The sequence below is a fragment of the Globicephala melas genome, chromosome 7 (genome assembly GCF_963455315.2).
Source record: "Globicephala melas chromosome 7, mGloMel1.2, whole genome shotgun sequence".
NCBI lineage: Eukaryota > Metazoa > Chordata > Mammalia > Artiodactyla > Delphinidae > Globicephala > Globicephala melas.
Genome location: NC_083320.1, coordinates 6,501,132 through 6,517,576, shown reverse-complemented (window position 1 = coordinate 6,517,576; position 16,445 = coordinate 6,501,132). Strand labels below are relative to the sequence as shown.

General features: G+C 41.6%; 1 protein-coding gene and 1 pseudogene across 3 annotated transcripts in view; both read left to right on the top strand.

Annotated features, from left to right (window-relative positions):
- LOC115858710 (UDP-glucuronosyltransferase 1A3-like) overlaps positions 1–16,445 on the top strand; it is a 68,214-nt gene that overhangs the window by 30,804 nt on the left and 20,965 nt on the right. The gene's annotated exons all lie outside the window — the stretch shown is intronic.
- Positions 4,411–6,194, top strand: LOC115858986 (neuropilin and tolloid-like protein 2 pseudogene; annotated as a pseudogene).

The following is a 16,445-nucleotide window of genomic DNA, read 5'->3' as shown; positions in this document are numbered from 1 at the left end:
TTGGTGAAAGTGGGGTGTTAAAGTCCCCTACTATGAATGTGTTACTGTCGATTTCCCCTTTTATGGCTGTTAGTATTTACCTTATGTATTGAGGTGCTCCTATGTTGGGTGCATAAATATTTACAATTGTTATATTTTCTTCTTGGATCGATCCCTTGATCATTATGTAGTGTCCTTCTTTGTCTCTTCTAATAGTCTTTATTTTAAAGTCTATTTTGTCTAATATGAGAATTGCTACTCCAGGTTTCTTTTGGTTTCCATTTGCATGAAATATCTTTTTCCATCCCCTTACTTTCCGTCTGTATGTGTCTCTAGATCTGAAGTGGGTCCTTTGTAGACAGCAAATATATGGGTCTTGTTTTTGTATCCATTCAGCCAATCTGTGTCTTTTGGTGGGAGTGTTTAGTCCATTTACATTTAAGGTAATTATCGATATGTATGTTCCTATTCCCATTTTCTTAATTGTTTTGGGTTCATTATTGTAGGTCTTTTCCTTATCTTGTGTTTCTTGCCTAGACAAGTTCCTTTAGCAGTTGTTGTAAAGCTGGTTTGGTGGTGCTGAACTGTCTCAGCTTTTGCTTGTCTCTAAAGGTTTTAATTTCTCCATCAAATCTGAATGAGATCCTTGCTGGGTAGAGTAATCTTGGTTGCAGGTTTTTCTCCTTCATCACTTTAAGTATGTCCTGCCAGTCCCTTCTGGCTTGCAGAGTTTCTGCTGAAAGATCAGCTGTTAACCTTATGGGGATTCCCTTGTGTGTTATTTGTTGTTTTTCCCTTGCTGCTTTTAATATGTTTTCTTTGTATTTAATTTTTTTTTTTTTTTTTGTGGTACGCGGGACTCTCACCGCCGTGGCCTCTCCCGCTGCGGAGCACAGGCTCCGGACGCACAGACTCAGCGGCCATGGCTCACGGGCCTAGCTGCCCCGCGGCATGCGGGATCCTCCCAGACCGGGGCATGAACCCGTGTCCCCTGCATCGGCAGGCAGACTCCCAACCACTGCGCCACCAGGGAAGCCCTGTATTTAATTTTTGACAGTTTGATTAATATGTGTCTTGGCGTATTTCTCCTTGGATTTATCCTGTATGGGACTCTCTGTGCTTCCTGGACTTGATTAACTATTTCCTTTCCCATATTAGGGAAGTTTTCTACTATCATCTCTTCAAATATTTTCTCAGTCCCTTTCTTTTTCTCTTCTTCTTCTGGAACCCCTATAATTCGAATGTTGGTGCGTTTAATGTTGTCCCAGAGGTCTCTGAGACTGTCCTCAGTTCTTTTCATTCTTTTTTCTTTATTCTGCTCTGCAGTAGTTATTTCCACTATTTTATCTTCCAGGTCACTTATCCGTTCTTCTGCCTCAGTTATTCTGCTATTGATCCCATCTAGAGTATTTTTAATTTCATTTATTGTGTTGTTCATCATTGTTTGTTTCAACTTTAGTTCTTCTAGGTCCTTGTTAAATGTTTCTTGCATTTTCTCTATTCTATTTCCAAGATTTTGGATCATCTTTACTATCAGTATTCTGAATTCTTTTTCAGGTAGACTGCCTATTTCCTCTTCATTTGTTAGGTCTGGTGGGTTTTTATCTTGCTGCTTCATCTGCTGTGTGTTTTTCTGTCTTCTCATTTTGCTTACCTTACTGTGTTTGGGGTCTCCTTTTTGCAGGCTGCAGGTTCATAGTTCCCGTTGTTTTTGGCGTCTGTCCCTAGTGGCTAAGTTTGGTTCAGTGGATTGTGTAGGCTTCCTGGTGGAGGGAACTAGTGCCTGTGTTCTGGTGGATGAGGCTGGATCTTGTCTTTCTGGTGGGCAGGTCCACGTCTGGTGGTGTGTTTTGGGGTGTCTGTGGACTTGTTATGATTTTGGGCAGCCTCTCTGCTAGTGGGTGGGGTTGTGTTCCTGTCTTGCTAGTTGTTTGGCATAGGATGTCCAGCACTGTAGCTTGCTGGTCGTTGAGTGAAGCTGGGTGCTGGTGTTGAGATGGAGATCTCTGGGAGATTTTTGCCGTTTGATACTACGTGGAGCTGGGAGGTCTCTTGTGGACCAGTGTCCTGAAGTTGGCTCTCCCACTCAGAGGCACAGCACTGACTCCTGGCTGCAGCACCAAGAGCCTTTCATCAAAAAGAGGAAAAGGGGAAAAACTCATAAATCTTGCTCTCAAAGTCCACCTCCTTAATTTGGGATGACTCGTTGTCTATTCAGGTGTTCCACAGATGCAGGGTACATCAAGTAGATCATGGAGCTTTAATCCGCTGCTTCTGAGGCTGCTGGGAGAGATTTCCCTTTCTCTTCTTTGTTCGCACAGCTCCCAGGGGCTCAGCTTTGGATTTGGCCCGGCCTCTGCGTGTAGGTCGCCGGAAGGCATCTGTTCTTTGCTCAGACAGGACGAGGTTAAAGGAGCCGCTGATTCGGGGGCTCTGGCTCACTCAGGCCGCGGGGAGGGAGGGGCACGGAGTGCAGGGCGGGCCTGCGGCGGCAGAGGCCGGCGTGACGTTGCACCAGCCTGAAGCACGCCATGCGTTCTCCCGGGGGAGTTGTCCCTGGATCCCAGGACCCTGGCAGTGGCGGGTTGCACAGGCTCCGCGGAAGAGGGGTGTGGATAGTGACCTGTACTCGCACACAGGCTTCTTGATGGCGGCAGCAGCAGCCTTAGCGTCTCATGCCCGTCTCTGGGGTCCGCGCTGATAGCCGCGGCTCGCGCCCGTCTCTGGAGCTCTTAATCCCTTCTCCTCGCGCACCAGGAAACAAAGAGGTAAGAAGTCTCTTGCCTCTTCGGCAGCTCCAGACTTCTCCCCGGACTCCCTCCCGGCTAGCCGTGGCGCACTAACCGCCTGCAGGCTGTGTTCACACCGCCAACCCCAGTCCTCTCCCTGCGCTCAGACCGAAGCCCGAGCCTCAGCTCCCAACCCCGCCCGCCCCAGCGGGGGAGTAGACAAGCCTCTCGGGCTGGTGAGTGCCGGTCGGCACCCATCCTCTGTGCGTGAATCTCTCCGCTTTGCCCTCCGCACCCCTGTTGCTGTGCTCTCCTCCGCGGCTCCGAAGCTTCCCTCCTCCGCCACCCGCAGTCTCTGCCCGCGAAGGGGGTCCTAGTGTGTGGAAACCTTTCCTCCTTCACAGCTCCCTCCCACTTGTGCAGGTCCCGTCCCTATCCTTTTGTCTCTGTTTATTCTTTTTTATTTTTCCCTACCCAGGTACGTGGCGGGTTTCTTGCCTTTGGGAGGTCTGAGGTCTTCTGCCAGCATTCAGTAGGTGTTCTATAGGAGTTGTTCCACGTGTAGATGTATTTCTGGTGTATCTGTGGGGAGAAAGGTGATCTCCGCATCTTACTCTTCCGCTATCTTCCTGGAAGTTCTCTGTTTTGTTATAGTTGTTCATGTTGTTCATTTGCTTTGCCTTTTATTTTCCACATGTAAGTGAAATCATACAGTATTTGTCTTTCTCTATCTGACTTATTTCACTAAGCATAATAGCCCCAGGTCCATTCATGTTGTCGCAAAAACAAGATTCCATTCTTTTTTATGGCTGAGTAATATGCAATAGCCAATATTCTTGTCTATTGTAAATAATGCCGCAGTGAACATAGGGATGCGTATATATTTTGTAATTGGTGTTTTCCTTTCTTTGGTTAAGTGCCCAGAAGTAGAAATGCTGGATCATATGGGGTTTCTATTTTTAATTTTTTGAGGACCCTTCATGTTGTTTTCTATAGTGGCTTCCCCAATTTACTTTTCCACCAATAGTGTACGAGGGTTCCCTTTTCTCTACATCCTCACCAACACTTGTTACTTATTGTCTTTTTGATAATAGCCATTCTGACAGGTGTGCAGTGATAATCTTATTGTGGTTTTGATTTGCATTTCCTTGATGATTAATGATGTTTAGAATTTTTTCATGTGCCTATTGGCCATCTGTCTGTTTTCTCTGGAAAAATGTCTATTTGAGTCCTCTGCCGATTTTTAATCATGTTATTTGTTGTCGTTGTTGACTTGTATGTTTTCTTTCCGTATTTTGGATATTAACCCCTTATCAGGTACATCATTTGCAAATATCTTCACCCATTCAGTAAGTGGCTTTTTCCTTTTGTTACTAATTTCCTTTGCTGTTCAAAAAATTTTAGTTTGAACTTGGGTGGGGTTTGTGCCGCAGCCGCAGGCTGACGGCGCAGGTCAGGTCCCTCCGGTCCGCGCTCCCCGGCTCCGAGGCGGTCGATGGGACTGAGCGCTGCGGAGCAAGCGGCGGCGCCCGTTGCGGGGCTGGGGCAGCGCAAGAGCCCGCCGGGAGGCTCGGGCATGGCGGGCCGCAGGACCTGAGCCCTACCCCTTGGGGAGCAACCTAGTGGCGGGCGATGGGGATGGAGCGGGGCTGCCGCCGCCGCCTCCTCGGCCCCGCAGCGAAGCACCGGGCAGCTCGGGATCATGGCCCTGGAGCAGCTCTGCTCCATCCTGTGTGGTTAATAACAATACTTGCAGTGGAAGGGATTGCTGTGGCCCAAAAGACTCAAGATGGACAAAATATTGGAATCAAGCACATGCCTGCAACCCAGCGTGGCCTTTGGGTTCGAACCAGCAATGGAGGTCATTTTGCTTCACCAGATTATCTTGACTCATATCCACCAAACAAGGAATGTATCTACATTTTGGAAGCTGCTTCACGTCAAAAAACACAGCTGACCTTTGATGAACATTATTGTATTAGAACCATCATTTGAATGTCGGTTTGATCACTTGGAAGTTCGAGACGGGCCGTTTGGTTTCTCTCCACATGTAGATCGTGACTGTGGTGTGAAAAGCCCTCCATTAATTAGATCAACAGGGAGATTCATGTGGATTAAGTTCAGTTCCGATGAAGAACGTGAAGGACTGGAATTTCTAGCAAAATACTCGTTTATTCCAGATTCAGACTTTACTTACCTAGGAGATGGCCAGTTTGAATTGTCAGGAGCTGACGGAATAGTACGTTGGAGTCAGGTAGAACAAGGGGAGAAAACAAAACCCGGCCAAGCGGTTGATTGCATGTGGATGATTAAAGCTACTCCAAAAGGTAAGATTTATTTGAGGTTCCTAGATTATCAAATGGAGTACTCAAATGAATGCAAGAGAAACTTCGTTGCAGTCTATGATGGGAGCAGTTCTATTGAAAATCTGAAGGCCAAGTTTTGCAGCACTGTGGCCCATGACGTAATGCTTAAAACAGGAGTTGGGGTGATACGAATGTGGGCTGATGAAGGTAGTCGGCTTAGCACGTTCAGAATGCTTTTTTTTTTCTTTTTTTATTTTTTGCGGTACGTGGGCCTCTCACTGCTGTGGCCTCTCCCGTTGCGGAACACAGGCTCCGGACGCGCAGGCTCAGTGGCCATGGCTCACGGGCCCAGCCGCTCTGCGGCATGTGGGATCTTCCCGGACCGGGGCACGAACCCGTGTCCCCTGCATCGGCAGGCGTCCGCTGCGCCACCAGGGAAGCCCCAGAATGCTTTTTACTTCCTTTGTGGAGCCTCCCTGCACAGACAGCACTTTCTTTTGCCATAGCAACATGTGCATCAATAATTCTTTAATCTGTAATGGGGTTCAAAACTGTGCATACCCTTGGGATGAAAATCATTGTAAAGAAAAGAAAAAAGCAGGACTGCTTGAACAAATCACTAAAACTCACGGAACAGTTGTTGGCATTGCGTCAGGGATTGTCTTGGTCCTTCTCATTATTTCTATTTAAGTACAAGTGAAACAGCCTTGAAAAAAGGTCATGGCTTGCAAAACTGCTTTTTATAAAACTGGATTTCACGAAGAGTTTGATCCTCCTCATTATGAATTGTTTTCACCGAGAGACAAGGAGACATCTGCAGACCTGTTGGAGGAACTGGACAGCTACCAGAAGGTGCGGCGCTCCTCCACTGTGTCGCCATGCATCCACGACCATCACTGTGGATTGCAGGCACCCAGCATCAAGCAAAGCAGGACCAACCTGAGTTCCATGGAACTTCCCTTCCAAAATGGTTCTGCACAACCGCAGCCAATGAAAACATTTAATAGCATCTTCAAAAAGAGAAGCTACACTTTCAAGCAGGCACATGAGTGCCCTGAACAGGCCCTAGAAGACAGAGTAATGGAGGAGATGCCCTGTGAAATTTGTCAGAGGGAGGGAAGATTCTGCACAAGCATCCACAGCCATCGATTTTTTTTTTAGCATCTTTATTGGAGTATAATTGCTTTACAGTGGTGTGTTAGTTTCTGCTGTATAACAAAGTGAATCAGTTATACACATACGTGTATCCCCATATCTCCTCCCTCTTGTGTCTGCCTCCCTCCCACCCTAGCCATCGATTTTTAATCTTCTACTGAAGGTGACATTAATCACATTAATTATGGGTGCTACAGAGCACCCGTACTGTCTTCAGCAGCCAACCCTTTTCTCCTGTGAGAACTAGGAAGACCTTCAATCCCCATTAATCTAATGTAATGGTGAAGTTTTTATTATCTCAGGCAGTCTATATATGTTAACCCAACCAAGGAACTTACTCCATTCAGTAAAAACCAAAAACTAAGCCTCTATTGCTCAGTAGCATTTGGAGAGAGGAGGGGTAGTGGTGCGCCAGGCTCAGCTGCCTGCCTGTCTTAGCAGCAGGAAGACTGCTCTTGATTGACACAGCTCTGTCAATATTTTGATCCCACAGTAAGTTTAAAAGTAAGATTTTTCTTCACATTCCTTTTATTTTTTTCTTTTCTCTAAATTTAATTTGTTTTATAAGGCAGTAATTTTACCCTTTCAGTTTCTTATATAAATGGTTCATGTATCACACGTATTTCAATATAGGCATTTGTTCTAGAATTTGTCAAAATATAACTAGTTACTGTGGTAAGTGCCAATTAAGACACAGAGTTGTGTTCTGTCCATCTGCTTCTTCTTGACTGGTTTCTATACTGCTGCCTTTTAATTACTGGATCCTTAGTCTTTATTTTCTGTGATATGATTTAGCACCTTTAAGGCACATTTTGTCTTAGTTATATTATACGAGAAAGTTTCATAATCCTGGGATGTATGCACCATTGCCAGTTATACCTAAAAACTTGAAAACGATTAAAATTTTTAGAAATGCTTTGAAATTCCCCACGTTTTATCACGTTCAGTGATAGCCCATGCACTCCTGTGAGCAAAAAGTCATTTAATTCATTTCGGGGAGGCCTATCATTATATTCACTTCCTGTGTTTCTCATTACTAGATCTGTGTCTTTTATTATCTTTATAAAAAGATGATCTCACTCCCTTTGTGTTGGTTTATCTTATAGGATATGGTAACCAAGTTTGTACGAGAGTTAAAGGAAGATGCCTAAGAAATTGTATCAGCCTTTAGATGGCTTCTTATTTGGGATAATACATTTTTTTAGTTCTTACCAAGAATAACAATTTCTACTTCTTTCAAAACTGCACTTTTGACCTTATTTTTTTAATGGTATATAAACAATAATGTATAAACATGATATAAAAACTCACTGCATTTTTTTAGACTTCTGATATTATTTGATACTGTACAGACTTTATTAAATCAAGATCAAAGAGCTACAGGACAGACTTCTTTCAGTGTTCACGTTAGCAGCTTTGTATGCAAATATGCTGTGATGGAACGCTACACTGTAATTTACTGTAAAGACCTTGGTAATGTGTACAGAAGCATTTGTTTCCTCTTGTTGTTGCGTTTAGTTTATGATAAATTTTTCACTGTGTGATATTTATTGTTCTAAATCACTACACAAATCTGATATTAAAATATATATTATTACATGAAAAAAAAAGATTTTAGTTTGATATAGTCCCATTTGTTTATTTTGCTTTTGTTTCCCTTGCTTAAGGAGACATATCCAAAAAAATTTACTAATATTGAGGTTAAAGAGCATATGCCTGTGTTTTCTTCTAGAAGTTTTATGGTTTCAGGTCTTACGTTTAAGTCTTTAATCTATTTTGAATTTATTTTTGTGCATGGTGTGAGAGAGTAATCCAGTTTGATCTTTTGTATGTAGTTGTGTTTTCCCAACACCATTTACTGAAGAGGCTGTCTTCCCCTCATTGTATATTCTTACCACCTTTGTCATAGATTAATTGCCCATGTAAGTGTGGGTTTATTTCTGCTCTATATTCTGTTGCATTGATCTATGTGTCTGTTTTTGTGCCAGTACCGTTCTGTTTTTGTGTGTGTGTGATTCTCAACATTTTTATTTAAAATAATAGCCGTGGGGGGCTTCCCTGGTTGGGCAGTGGTTAAGAATCCACCTGCCAATGCAGGGGACATGGGTTCAATCCCTGGTCCGGGAAGATCCCACATGCTGCGGAGCAGCTAAGCCTGTGCACCACAACTACTGAGCCTGTGCTCTAGAGCCCATGAGCCACAACTACTGAGCCCTCCTGCTACAGCTACTGAAGCCCACGCACCTACAGCCAGTGCTCTGCAACAAGAGAAGCCACCACAATGAGAAGCCCACGCACTACAATGAAGAGTAGCCCCTGCTCGCCGCAACTAGAGAAAGCCCGCGCGCAGCAACAAAGACCCAGTGCAGCCAAAAATAAATAAATAAAATAAATAGTAAAAATAAATAAATAACATGTTCTTTTTAAAAAATAAAATGAAATAACAGCAGTGGGGAATACGACCATCTTTTCATATTTCCAAATGAACGCTTTAAATAATCCCCAGTTTTTATTACTTACGTGTCCAGATTCTACCAGTTGTGCTTGGCTTCTTTATCTTTCTTTTTTTTTTTTCGGTACACGGGCCTCTCACTGCTGTGGCCTCTCCCTTTGTGGAGCACAGGCTCCGGACGTGCAGGCTCAGCGGCCATGGCTCACGGACCCAGCCGCTCCGCGGCATGTGGGATCTTCCCGGACCGGGGCACGAACCCATGTCCCCTGCATCGGCAGGCGGACTCTCAACCACTGCGCCACCAGGGAAGTCCCTATCTTTCTTTTTTAGCCCTCACTGGGATCATAAGTTTTCTTTCCGTCAAGGGAAGTTTGTTTGTGATGGTTTCTGGGCTATCAGATTTGGCATGTACAGTTGCAAACATAGTTGGAGCAGCACTCACAGCTAACATACACTAACATTAACAGCAAGAAGAAGTTTTTTACATGGTGTTTCCTCTATGTGTATCATCCCACAAATTGCCTTCAATCATAGACTGAAGTACCATACTGTTTTGATCACTGTAGCTTTGTAGTATAGTTTGAAACCAGGGGCATGACACCTCCAGTTCTGCTGTTTTTAAAAATTGAAGTGTAGTTAATTTACAATGTTGTGTTAATTTCTATTGTACAGCGAAGTTATTCAGATATATATTCTTTTTCAGATTCTTTTTCATTATAGATTATTACAAGGTATTGAATACAGTTCCCTGTGTTATACAGTAAGAACTTGCTATGTATCTATTTTATATATAGTGATGTGTATCTGTTAATCCGAAGCTCCTAATTTAACCCTCCCCTGTCCTTCCCCTTTGGTAACCATAAGTTTCTCTTCTGTGTCTGTGAGTCTGTTTCTGTTTTGTAAATAAGTTCATTTGTATCATTTTTTTAGATTCCACATATAAGTGATATCACATGATTATTGTCTTTCTCTGTCTGACTTAACTTCACTTAGTATGATAATCTCTAGGTCCATCCTTGTCACTGCTCCAGTTCTGTTCTTCTCTCTCAAGATTTTTTTTTTTTTTTTTGGTTATTCAGGGTCTTTTCTGTTTCCATACAAATTTTAGAATTATTTGTTCTCATTCTGTGAAAAATGCTGTTGGTGTTTTAATAGGTATTGTGTTGAATCTGTAGTTTGCCTTGGGTTGTATGGTCATTTTTTTTTTTTTTAAAGAAGATGTTGGGGGTAAGAGTTTATTAATTAATTAATTTATTTTTGCTGTGTTGGATCTTTGTTTCTGTGCGAGGGCTTTCTCTAGTTGTGGCAAGCGGGGGCCACTCTTCATCGCAGTGCGTGGGCCTCTCACTATCGCGGACTCTCTTTTTGCAGAGCACAGGCTCCAGACGCGCAGACTCAGTAGTTGTGGCTCATGGGCCTAGCCGCTCTGCGGCGTGTGGGATCTTCTCGGACCTGGGCTTGAACCCGTGTCTCCTGCACTAGCAGGCAGACTCCCAACCACTGCGCCACCAGGGAAGCCCTGTATGGTCATTTTAACAATATTAATTCTTCCAATCCATGAGCACAGTGTATCTTTCCATCTGTGTCGTTTTCAATTTCTTTCATCAGTGTCTTACAGTTTTCCTAGTATAGATGTTTTACCTCCTTAGTTAGATTTATTCCTAGGTATTTCATTCTTTTTGATGCGATTGAAAATAAAATTGTATCATTAATTTCATTTTTTGAATAGTTCATTGTCCGTGTATAGAAATGCAACAGATTTCTGTATAATAGTTTTGTGTCCCACGACTTTACCCAGTTCACTGATGAGTTCTAGTAATTTTTGATCATGCCTTTAGGATCTTCTGTGTATAGTGAGTGTCACGTCATCTGTAAAGAATGACAGTTTTACTTATTCCTTTCCAATTTGGATTCCTTTTATTTCTTTTTTTTGTCTGATTGCCGTGGCCAGGACTTATAATGTTTATTAAAAGTGGCAAGAGTCTTGTTCCTGATCTTAGAGGAAATGCTTTCAGCTTTTCACCACTGAGTATGGTGTTAGTTGTGGGCTTGTCATATATGGCCTTTATTAGTCTGGGGTATTTTACCACTATACCCACTTTGTGGAGTTTTTTTTTTTTTTTTTTAATAAATGGATGTTGAATTTTGTCAAAAGATTTTCCCACATCTATTGAGATGATCATATGACTTTTAATCTTCAGTTTGTTAATGTGGTGTATCACCTTGACTGATTTGCGGCTATTGAACAATCCATGCATCCCTGGGATAAATCCCACTTGATTGCGGTATATGATCTTTTTAATGTACCATTGAGTTGCTAATATTTTGTTGAGATTTTTGTATCTATGTTCATCAGTGACATTGGTCTGTAATGTGTGTGTGTGTGTGTGTGTGTGATATCTTTTTCTAGTTTTGGTATCAAGGTGATGCTGGCCTCATAGCATGAGTTAAGAAGCATTCCTTCCTCTCCTATTTTTTGGAATAGTTTGAAAACGATAGGTGTTAACTCTTCTCTAAATGTTTGGTAGAATTCACCTGTGAAGCCATTTGGTCCTGGACTTCAATTTCCTGGGAGTATTTTATTACTGATTCAATTTCATTATTGGTAATTGGTCTGTTCATATTTTCTGTTTCTTCCTGGTTCAGTCTTGGGAGATTGTACATTTCTAGGAATCTGTCCATGTCTTCCAGGTTGTCCATTTTATTGGCGTATAATTGTTCACAATAATCTCTTATGATCCTTTATATATTTTGTGGTGTTTGTTGTGACTTCCTCTTTCTCATTTCTGATTTTATTTATTTGGGCCCTCTCTCTTTTTTCTTGATGAGTCTGGCTGAAGGTTTACCAATTTTGTTTATCTTTTCAAAGAATCAGTTCTTAGTTTCATTGATCTTTTAAATTTCTGCCCAGATCTTTATTTTTTTTTATACTACCTTTGGGGTTTGTTTATTCTCTTTAGTTACTTTAGGTGTAAGGTTAGGTTGTTTATTTGAGATTTTTCTTATTTCCTGAGGTACATTTGTATTGCTGTAAACTTCCCTCTTAGAACTACTTTTGCTGTTTCCCACAGATTTTGGATTGTTGTGTTTTCGTTTTCATTTGTCTCCAGGTATTTTTTTATTTCCTCTTTGATTTCTTCAATGACCCATTGGTTGTTTAGTAGCACATTGTTTAGCCTTCATGTGTTTGTGTTTTTTGCAATTTTTTCCTTGTAGTTGATTTCTGGTTTCATAGCATCGTGGTTGGAAAAGGTGCTTGATATGATTTCAGTCTTCTTAAGTTTACTGAGACTTGTTTTGTGGCCTAATGTGTGATCTACCCTGTAGGATATTCCATGTGCACTTGAAAAGAATGTGTATTCTGTTGCTTTTGGATGGAATGTTCTATCTATATCTATTAAGTCTCCCTGGCCTAATGTGTTGTTTAAGGCCAGTGTTTCCTTATTGATTTTGTCTGAATGATGCGTCCATTGATGTATGTGGGGTTGTAAAGTACTCTAATATTGTTGTTTACTGTCAACTTCTCTTTTTATGTCTGTTAATATTTGCTTTTTGTATTCAGGTTCTCCTATGTTGGGGCCATATATATCTATGTATATACCTAATGCTGGCCCACTGGTAGGTGGAGCCAGATCCTGGAGTCTCTGGCTGCAGGGCCTGAGGGTCCTGGAGCTGGTATCAGCCTGCTGGAGGGTGGGGTGAGGTCCAGGGGGTCCCTGGGCTAGTGCTGATGCACTGGTAGGCGAGTCCATGTCCTGGGCCCTCTGGTGGACAGGGCCAGATCCTGGGCCTTCTGGCAGATGGGGCCATGTCCCAGGTGGCTGCGAGCTCAGGGGGTCCGAAGGAAGCTGGCCTACTAGTGGATGGGCCTGTGTCTCCACTCAACTAGCTACTTGGCCTGAGGCATCCTAGTACTGGTATTGACAGGCTGGTGGGTGGGGCTGGGTCCCAATGCTAATAAGCTAGAGGGAAGATTCCAAAATGTCACTTGCCAGCACAGTGTTACTGTGGTAGAACGGAGCTCCCCAGTAGAGCTGCTGCCAGTGTGTATATCCCCAGGATGATCTCCTGTTGCCTCCTGCCTCTCTGGGAGGCTCTCCAAGATCAGCAGGCAGGTCTGAACCAGGCTCCTTTCAGATTACTGCTTCTTCCCTGGGTCCTAGTGTGTGTGAGATTTTGTGTGCACCCTTTGAGAGTGGAGTCTCTATATCCTACAGCCCCCTGGCTCTCTGGAAAGTAAGCCCTACTGGCCTTCAAAGCCCAATGTTCTGGAAGCTCTCCTTCCTGGTTCAGGACCCCCAGGCTGGGAAGCCCAATGTAGGCTCATATCCTTCAGTCCTTAGGGAGAACCTCTGCAATTGTAATTATCCCGCGTTTGTGGGTCGTCCACCCAAGGGTATGGGTCTTCACTCTACCTTGTCTCCACCTCTCCTGCACATCTTCTTGTGGTTCCTTCTTTATATATTTAGTTGTAGAAGATCTTTTCTGCTAGTCTTCAGGTCTTTCTCTTCAATATTTGCTCTGTAAATTGGAATACTGCTGTGCCCGCAGCAGGAAGTGAGCTCAAGTTCTTTCCAATCTGACATCTTGCCCACTTGCCTCAATATAAAGTTATTATAGTTCACATGTTTAAATTTCATACTAAGTCTTCAAAATCTGGTATGTATTTCATACTTACAGCACATATCAGTTTGGGCTATGCACATTTCAAGTGCGCAATAGTCATGTGTAGCTAGTGGCTACTATATCAGACAGCATATGATCAACGCTTGTAAATCTTCCATAGATAAAACTAAAAATGTATATTTTCAATTTTTTATAAAAAAAAAACTCGCTGTGCCCAAATCTGAAAATGGTGTCTGAAATTATTTTCCCATTTAACTGAATTTTGGTCAATCTACATATGGAATTTTAATAGTTTTTACTTTAAACATACAGCTGCTAGATCGGTGCACATAGGTTTATGACTGCTGTGTTTTCTTCATAAAGTTTGCTTCTTAAAAATGTTTAATTGTGGTCAAACACCCGTAATATAAGATTTACCATTTTAACCATTTTTTTAGGGTATGGTTTAGTAGTGTTAATTATACTCACATTGTTGTGCAACAAAACTCCAGAGCTCTTCATCTTGAAAAACTGAAACTCTATGTCCCTTAAACAACATCTCCCCATTTGCCCAACTCCCTAGTCCCTGGCAATCATGATTTTACTCTCTGCCTCTATGAATCTGACTACTCTAGGTACCTCATATAAGTGGAATCATATAGTATGTGTCTTTTTGATACTGACTTATTTCACTTAGCATCATGTCCTCCAGGTTCATTCATGTTGTCGTATATGTCAGAATTTCCTTCCTTTTTATGTCTGAATAATATTCCATTGTGTAGACAGACCACATTTTGCGTTTCAACTGCCAATGGACACAATTTGCTTTCACCTTCTGGCTATTGTGAATAATGCTGCTATGAACATGGGCATACAATTATCTCTTTGAGACGCTGCTTTCAATTCTTTTGGGTATATACCCAGAAGTGGAATTGCTGGATCATCTGGTATTTCTATTTTTATTTTTTGAGGAGCTGCCATACTGTTTTCCACAGTGGCTGCACCATTTTACACTCCCACCAACAGTACACGAGGGTTTCAATTTCTCCACATCCTCTGCCAGGCATGTTTTCTGTATTTTTTGCTTTGTTTTGTTTGTTTTTTGTATTTTTGTAAATGATAGCCATCCTAATGGGTGTGAGGTGACATCTCATTGTAGTTTTGATTTGCATTTCCCTAATGATTAATGATGTTGAGCGTCTTTTCATGTGCTTATTGGTCATTTGCACATCTTTCGAGAAACGTCTAAGTCCTTTGCCCATTTTTGACTCAGGTCTTTTTGTTGTTTTTGAGTTTTAGGAGTTCTCTATATATTCTGGATATCCATCCCTTATCAAATATATGAGTTGCAAATATTTTCTCCCATTCTATGGTCTGCCTTTTTACTGTGGTAATATCTTTTGATGTACACATTTAAAATTGTTTCATGAAGTCCAATTTGTTAATTTTTTAGGGACTTCCTTGGCGGTCCAGTGGTTAAGACTGCGTTTCCACTGCAGGGTGCATGGGGTTGATCCCTGGTTGGGGAACTAAGTTCCCTCATGCTGTGTGGCATGCCCCCCCCGCAAAAAGAAAACCAAAACTATCAGCAGTTTGTTATTTTTCATTAACTATGCCTTTGGTGTAATTTTCAAGAAATCTTCTCCAAATTCAATGTTGTGAAGTTTTGTCCTATGTCTTCTTCAAAGAGTTTTATAGTTTTAGATCCTTGATCCATTTTGAGTTAATTTTTTATATGACATCAGTAAGAGACCAAATTCATTTTTTACATTTGGAGATTTAGTTTTCCCAGCACCATTTCTTGAAACGACTGTCCCTATTGAATATTCTTTGAACCCTTGAAAAAAGTAACTTGACCATGTATATGTGAAGTCTATCTCTTTTAACTTGAAACCTTTATTTAAAAGTTTACTTAAAAATTTAAAAATATTAAAAAATCTCCATCCAATCTATTTCTTTTGATGTAAGAATTCTGTTCATTCACACAATGTAATTACTTTATTCCTTCCATTTAGTATAAGCTCATTCTTTTTGTGTTTCCTTTTTCCTTTTTTTATAAACAATTTTATTTGTTGTTAATTTGGGAATTCTCTGGTACTTTTCCATTTCCATGTAAATGCAGTACAGCATCTCCAGATCTCTGACATTCTTGCCTCCCTCTCACTTATAAGGGCCCGTGGGGTTAGGTTGAAACTACCCAGATAATCCATGGTAATCTCCTTATGGCAAGACCCTTAACTTAATCATATCTACAAAGTCCCTTTGCCATGTAAGGCAACATACTCACAGCTTCCAGAGATTAGAATGTGAACTTCTCTGCAGGGCCATTTTTCTGCCTACCACACAACATCAGCCTAAAGTTAAACGCAGATCTTACTGAAAACTTGAAAGTTTTCCTCTAAGTTGTTGAAATTTTGTTCTGGTCTCTTCTTGGTGAACATCTGTCACCCACAGATTTCTACTTTCCAGGCTCTGTTGCTCTCATGTTGCTCCTCAATCCTATCTACTCTATTTTTCTGACGCATTCTGGGAGATGATCTCTGGAAGAGCATACTTCTACACTGATTTTACTTTTTGCATTATCAATTATGATCTTTACTGCTTTCAATATGCATTAAAAAATTCACTCTTTTGCTTCCTTCAAGTTAGTTACTGCCCCTCCCATAATATGAATATACTCATTTTCAACAAATGGTTTTGTTTTCATAAAGTTCCAAGGTAAAGAGTTCCTCTTTATTTTGCCAAATATAGATACCTCAAATGAAGCATTCTCTCTGATTTTACATTAAGTATTCTCATTCACTAAGTGGAAAACAAACAAAAACGAAAAATCAAATAAGCAGCTTTCCTTAGAGAGCTCCACCTTAACAAAGCTTATTTCTGATTGGGTATTCTACAAGTTGCATATTAATAGGAGGAAAGAGTTCTGCAAGTTACTAATAAGTCCAAAATTCAGCTGCATGGGTTAAAGATGGAGAATAGACTATTTCATCAATGAGGTTGTTAACTCTTTCCCAGAGTGTAGTCACATTAGATTGCTGTGTATGCTCATTGGTGGTCGTTGAAATTATACAGAAAGGGTTCAAAGGAGAGTAGGACAAGAGGAAATGAATCTGTGTTTACTGAGAAAGTGGAATTAGAAATTCCTGGACAAGTAAGCATTTGGGTGAATGATTGCCCAAGATGAAGAGGAACTCCCTCCCTGTTTGGAGACAGAAG